Source organism: Plectropomus leopardus, chromosome 5, assembly GCF_026936395.1.
Source record: "Plectropomus leopardus strain MGB_pleo_1.0 chromosome 5, ASM2693639v1, whole genome shotgun sequence".
NCBI classification, from domain to species: domain Eukaryota; kingdom Metazoa; phylum Chordata; class Actinopteri; order Perciformes; family Serranidae; genus Plectropomus; species Plectropomus leopardus.
This window is the reverse complement of record NC_142180.1, coordinates 22,672,641-22,680,166: the sequence shown is the minus strand read 5'-3', so window position 1 is coordinate 22,680,166 and position 7,526 is coordinate 22,672,641. Positions and strand designations below refer to the sequence as shown.

General features: G+C 39.3%; 1 long non-coding RNA gene across 1 annotated transcript; it reads right to left on the bottom strand.

Annotated features, from left to right (window-relative positions):
- LOC121941262 (uncharacterized) lies at positions 1 to 4,592 on the bottom strand. The gene is made up of 3 exons (XR_015776623.1): positions 4,184 to 4,592; positions 1,720 to 2,803; positions 1 to 1,476 (listed from the first exon to the last, which is right to left on the bottom strand). It is a non-coding gene; the product is annotated as an uncharacterized LOC121941262 (long non-coding RNA).
- Between the last annotated feature and the right edge of the window lie 2,934 nt (positions 4,593 to 7,526).

Sequence of the window (7,526 nt, the reverse complement as noted above, 5' to 3'; positions counted from 1 at the left end):
TAAAGCAAAATTATCTTTATTTATATGTTCATTATAACATCTGTGTTTCACAAAATATATAATATGCAAAATATATAATTCCAGACAACACATGCAAATCATATTTTTCATATTTCATCACATTTCTATGTTGGTTGGTACATAATCCGTCTTCATATCTATAAATGTTAATAGTAATAAAACCTTTTTCTTTTTTTTATATGTAGAAAATAACATTTCAAAAATATTTTTCATCTTTAAAAAACATTTACAATATATTTTTGGATAAGTAAAAAAAAATTAAACATTTCTTTATTTTACTGGGTGTCAAAGTCAAAGTGCAGTGCAATAAAAGGAATGTCAGGTAACGAAAAAATAAGATATTAACAAGTGTCTGATAGTTTGGGTTTTTTATCATCAGTGCAAGTAGCTGCAGGCAAATCATTGAACATTCAAACCAAAACTCAGAAGAATAAAGGTGGTTATGGGGAAGCTTCACACATACACATTGATTTTGTTATAACTGTTCCTCAGACTGTCCCTCCTGCTCCCCGAGGTGCTGGACTTCTTTGGGTGACAGAGGCCAGCTTTCACACAGCAGCAGCACAGCAGCTCAGCGATAGCCTTCCTCATCTCACTGCTGCCCAAGATTTAGATGATAGGGCTCAGGAATGAGTTGAAGACAGCCAGGTACCCTTTTCCATGATCACTTTTGGCTGCGCCGAGTCAAACCATGCCACGACGATCATTTTTCCAATTATCAGATATGGCCAGAGATGGACCGTAGTCATGATTCACTGTCAGCTTTTAGTGACCTTCCAGAGCCATGTTTAAATAGCCTCTTCTGCTAATGCTATGCATAGCAGATACTTTGTCTGTTTCAACTGCATCTGAAGAAGAGAGACAAGAGTATGGCAAGCAACTGGTCAGAGGCAGAAACACAAGCCCTGCCTTTTGGAGTGAGAAGACGTGCAGGATGACCTGGCTGGTGTAACCAGAAATGAGATGGTCTTTCGAGACATTACCAGCAAGCTTAAGGAGATGGGAATCCACTGAGTGTTGGTGCAAGGCCGAAAGAAAATTTAACTCCAGCATCATTACAAAAGAATTGTGGATAACACCAGCAAGATGTGATGAAAAGTGCCCATATGTGCCACACTGCCAGATATGTGATATGATTATGAGCACTGCCTGGATATCCAGCTGGCACATCTCAGAGCAGTACCTTGCCATCCACCGCGTACTCTGATATCGTTGCCAGCTTCCACAAAGCTGTCGCCACTCGCTCAGGCACAGGCAAACACACATGAAGAGTGGAGTCTCTTCACACACTCCCTGGTTCAACTTTGTGGCAGAAGAGCTCAAAAGTTTCTTTGGACATTCAGAAGTTGCTCTGCCACTTGTCCACTGTGAATGTGCCACAACAGTCTCCCACCATTCAGTTGATCATAGTCTGCTCCAGATAAGTAATGCTTTTTGGTGACAAGTGAAGGCTCTCTGAAACCAAAGGAAAAAAAGATTTAAGTTTATTTGCATATATCTAGTAGCAAATGCTATCCATGCCAGAAGACTTATGTTAGCTAATGTTAGCCATCAGAGTCACTCTGGCAACACGTGGATACAGATTATACAGCCCAATCTATCCAGTGTATGCACTGGATATGATATGCATAGAAAACGCAAAAATAATTACAGATATAATGTCCTGAAGATGATGACGTAAGAAATTTGTTTACATACCATCTGAACAATGAGTTCTTGTAGAAGAGACTAGTACAATGTTTTTTCTTCCTCTTTTTGTTGCCATTCTCCTCCATTGTCAAATGGTAGCTCCTTGGTCTTCCTCCTCTTTTCTAACGTTGATCCATATTGTCATCCCGTCTCCAGTTTTTAAGATGTCAAGCAAAAGCATTGCAACAGCCCGAAAATCCATGATGATGATGATGCTACCAGCAGCCATAGCAAAGTGCAATAATAAACAGTGCTGAAGAGGACACTGCTTTTAAACATCATCAACCCACAACCAGCCGTCATCAGACAGGACACACCTTCAAGCGGGTAGCCCTGTTCCCATGGAAATGCGAAACCCTGCAAAGCTGACCTGATGAGCTGATGAGCCGATTAAAGCCAAACCACGCCACTGTTTTGGAAAAGGGGTGAGGAAGATGCTGAACAGCAGAGAGACATAGAAGAAATCCACTGCCCCCCAGCAGAGCATTAAGATCCCAGCGATTACAGGTTGATTAAAAGTTTGTGTTGTGTTGTGATGCCATCCAATGTTCTCATTTTGAATGACAAAATGTTTGAGTGTTGGAATAAAAATCGTGCTAGTGTTTTGGTAGAGTTAGCGCGTGTAGAAAAAGGTTGGGTTTTTTTGTATTGGTTAGTATTTAATGAACAAACTGAAAACTAACTGTTTGGTTGATTGTGTGATGTAGGTGTTCTGCTGTGTTAAGAGTTTAGAAAAAGTATCTAAAGTAGGCCTACAGGTAAACGCTTGTCAGCATTTTTAAAAATGTAAAGGCTCCTTTAAAGACTCTCTGCGACTGCACTGGTGCGCTCTATGGTGCCGGGCACCGGTGTGGTTGTAATGCCGCAGGATCACATGGCTGATATCCATCGCTGTGATGGTGTCGTGTGGTATGGGATTGTTGCTGGGGCAATTGGGTAAGTGGTTCAAATCAGGGCTCGAGGAGAACAGGGCACTCATGGCAACAGTTGGGCTGGTGGATGTCGAGGCTGTGGGTGGGAACAGGTGCAACCGAGTTAGTAAAGCTGCGTTGGAATTAGTGCTTTCATCACTGTGCTCTGCCTGCACACACACCTGAGAAGACAAAGAAGAAGACATCTCAATATGGCATCTGTGTGGTCTTACAACTGCACTATGTACTTCCTCATTGCCATGCTTCGGTCATTTTAAAAGCCGTTATTTAACCGCCTCCCTTATGAGCCACAATACTGTGGCTGTAGTAACACATGATGAGTAGACATCTGCAAAGGCATTTACATGTTTTTCAATTGTTCAAATGCATTTCCTGAAACTACAGTTCAATTTCTCAAAACTCTTAACACAAAAATGAAAAGGGTTAACCATTTTGTCAAAACAGCACAAATCTCTTGTATGGCAAAAATTGTCAGTTTTTTCCCCTTCAAACACTGTTTGTCGACATCAGTAAAATTTTTTGTAAAATTCCCAGAAAGTGGTGCTGCTCTGAATTATTACACTATTATAACAAATGACTGCTAAATGGCAAAAACTTATTTTATGCAACAGCGAGATTGCTGTCACTTCTCTTCCACTCAAACTAATATTTAAGAATTTTACACAATGTTCCTGGTGCAAGACAATAGTCGTGTTTTTTTTTTTTTTTTTTTTTTTTTTAAAGATTATTTTTGGGGGGCTTTTTGCCTTTATTTCAACCTGCGGCCGCTGCAGCAAAGACATAGCCTTTGTAAATGGGGCATCTGTTTTTCCAGGTGAGCTAGTGGGTGCCCCAGATCACCAATTTTTCCAAGGACATCAAACAAATTTCACTACAAAATATCAGATCCTATTGCTCAGATTGCAATAATTGATGTTGTACCCTAACAGTGAGTTGGAAAATCTGAAATGTGTTTAAAAATCAAGATATATTTTACCACAGCACTCCACCTAGCTGTAATGCTGAGTGACAGAGAAGAAATTGTTGCAGCACATTTTGATGGGGAAGTAAGCCAGCCAAAGAAGATATGCACACACACACACATACACACACACACACACGCACACAATATGCCACAGTGAGACTGCGGTCATGTCTGTTCTATCACCTTGAGAAGAAACAAGGCAGTTGTGAGAACTTCGCAGTTGCTTACAATTCTAAAATTTCAGTCTGAAGTCCATATGGTCCAAAAATCATCTTCTCTCTATAACTATTTATCAATAATTCTCAGAAAATAGGTTACAAGAGAAAAACAGGAACTCTCAATCACATGGAAATGTGGGACGCCCTGCCAGGTGAGCTACTGTGCGCCTCAGATCACCGTGATTTCCAAGGATATCACACTGTTTTCACTACAACACATCAGATCCCATTTGTGTAAAAATTAAGATATGTTTTACATTATATTATAACTTTATCCTGTTGTATGTTGGTTTAAATAATTTCAGTTAATTTTGATTGCTGTAGTGTGATGTGAATGCTGTGCAGTGAAGAGTACTTACTCCAGCTGCTGGTGGTGATGCTGAGTGACTGAGAAGATGTCGCTGAAAACAGAATTTGCAGCACATTTTGATGGGGAAGTAAGCCAGCCAAAGACGATATTCACACCACACCCAAAGCACAACATACACACACACACACACAACACACACACACACACACACACAAATACACGATATGCAACAGCGAGATTGCTGTCACTCCTGTTCTATCACCTTGAGAAGAGACAAAGCAACTGTGAGAATTTCGCAGTTGCCTACATTTCTAAAATTTCACAGTCTGAAGTCCAAATGGTCCAAAAAGTATCTTCTCTCTATTTCACGAAATATGTTTTACTCAAACTGATATTTAAAAATTTCACACAATTTTCCTGGTGCATTATGATAGTCATGTTTTTATTTATTTATTTATTTTTCAAATTATTTTTTCCCTTTTTGCCTTTATTTGACAGAACATCTTCAATTTGAAAAGGGGAGAGAGAGTAGATGACATGCAGCAGAGGGCCGCAGGATCGAATCAAGCCTGTAGCTGCTGCAGCAAAGACATAATCTTTTTAAATGGGACGCCTGCCAGGTGAGCTACTGTGCGCCTCAGATCACCGTGATTTCCAAGGATATCACACTGTTTTCACTACAACACATCAGATCCCATTGCTCAAACCTACATACCAACACACGTGCCACCCACTACTTTGTAATAGTAAAAGTAACATGACTCAATGTTTTTAAAGGATATGTGGCAAGAATCTCACTTACTTGCTGGAAAAGTGTTCTGTGGTCTGACGAGTCCACATTTCAAATTGTCTTTGGAAGTCATGGACGTCGTGTCACCCGGGCCAAAGAGGAAAAGGACCATCCAGACTGGTATCAGTGCAAAGTTCAAAAGCCAGTATCTGTGATGGTATGGGGGTGTGTTAGTGTCTATGGCATGGGTAACTTGCACACCTGTGAAGGCACCATTAATGCTGAAAGGTACATACAGGTTTTGGAGCAACATATGCTGCCATCCAAGCAATGTCTTTTCCTGGGACATTCCTGTTTATTTCAGCAAGACAATGCCAACCACGTTCTGCATGTTACAACAACGTGGCTTCATAGTAAAAGAGTGCAGGTACTAGACTGGCCTACCTACAGTCTAGACCTGTCTCCCACTGAAAATGTATGCTGCATTATGAAGCGCAAAATATGACAACGGAGACCCCGGACTGTTGAGCAACTTGCACATCAAGCAAGAATGGTGTTTTTTTTGGTGTTGCAGGCATCAAATTCAAAATGAGTGAATATTTGCAAAATAACAAAAAGTTTATCAGTTTGAACATTAAATATCTTGTCTTTGTAATGTATTCAATTGAATATAGGTTGAAAGGGATTTGCTGTCAATAATTTTCAGAAAGTAGGTTAGAAGAGAAAAACAGGAACTCTCAGATCAGATGGAAATGTGCCCCTGCCTGGATATAAAGAGTTTCATACGTCTCATCACACAGCTGTTGGTTTAGAGGCCACAGTCACATATTCGCTCCATGCTCTTTTGTCACCACGCATGGCGCACTCGACTTCAGCAAACCTCCGACCATGCACCAGCAGACCGTAACCACATGCAATAAGACAGGCAGTGGCACTGAGACCATGACCACTTTCAAGTCAACCATAAACACATAATATACTGAGAACCAGTATACGGGACACACTTGGCACACGCTTGGCACACTCGACTACAGAAAGACTTTGAACGCATTCACTGTGAAAATGCACAGGGATGCAGGGTTGCAAAAGCCAGTGAGGAATAGTCTATGCGTAAATGAATAAAACTGAGTGTTTGTTGCTGATTTTAATATAACATAATAAAAATATATGATCAGTCATGGTTCTCCAATCTTACAAATCAGAAATCAGCATGATAGAGAAGCAACAACAACATCTGGAGAAGTTGTTTGGGGTTTGGACTGAATGCAGCAGACTGCGAGAAAATATCCATCAACAGCATATGTTGAGCAGCCAGCCAGACTGGAGTGGCCAGTCAAGCCAGGCCAGTCCTCCCTCTCTTCATCTCGCAAAAGCAGTAGATAAAGAGAGGGAGGAGAGCCAGCATCAGGACAAGGCTGACACAGAGCTGTTCCTCTACCAGGCCTTCTTCTGGTTAATGTGTTAAGAAAATTATTATATATATATTATTAATAATAATAATAATTTATAGTAATAATCTTTGTTTATTGCCTTTATTTTGATATTATTATTTTTAAACACGTTTCTGTCTCCAGTCTCTTGTTTACTTCTACCTTAATTTACCTTCTACCTTCGTTGTCTGGTTAGTTTAGTTATTTTGCCTCTGTGTTTTCTTGCCTCTGTTTTGCATTGTTTGTCAAAGCATTATTATTCTCATTATTATTCCATTTCCTTCTTTTTATTTTTTTTATTTATAACACATATTAATTAACATTTCTGTTATATGTGCCAGTGTTAGTCTTCTAGCTAAATTTTTAACTGTAGTTTTTTGGCAAGATGTTTTGAATTCTGTAAAATGATAAAAACGACAGCTGGACATAATAATAATAATAATAATAATAATAATAATAATAATAATTCAGTTCAGTTCAGTTCAATTCAATTCAATTCAATTCAATTCAATTCAATTCAATTCAATTCAATTCAATTCAGTTCAGTTCAGTTCAGTTCAGTTCAGTTCAGTTCAGTTCAGTTCCATTCCATTCCATTCCATTCCATTCCATTCCATTCAATTCATTTCAATTCAGTTCAATTCAATTCAATTCAATTCAATTCAATTCAATTCAATTCAATTCAGTTCAGTTCAGTTCAGTTCAGTTCAATTCCATTCCATTCCATTCCATTCAATTCAATTCAATTCCAATGCATTCCATTCCATTCCATTCAATTCAATTCAATTCAATTCAATTCAATTCAATTCAATTCAATTCAGTTCAGTTCAGTTCAGTTCAGTTCAGTTCAGTTCAATTCCATTCCATTCCATTCCATTCCATTCAATTCAATTCAATTCAATTCAATTCAATTCAATTCCAATGCATTCCATTCCATTCCATTCCATTCCATTCCATTCCATTCAATTCAATTCAATTCAATTCAATTCAATTCAATTCAATTCAATTCAATTCAATTCAATTAATTCAATTCAATTCATGGGGACACAAATGTTGCTGCTTCCCGGACAGGAAATAGCCTCACTGTCAGAGCGTGTGTCACTTGTAGTACCGCCGCTGTGATCCTGCAGAGGGCGCTGCCGTGTAAGAGGTGCCCCGGAGCAACAGGGTGCCTTCATTGTACGGAATCTGGCTTCTGCCTTTTTCCTCAACTTTTTTTTCACCGCCCAGAC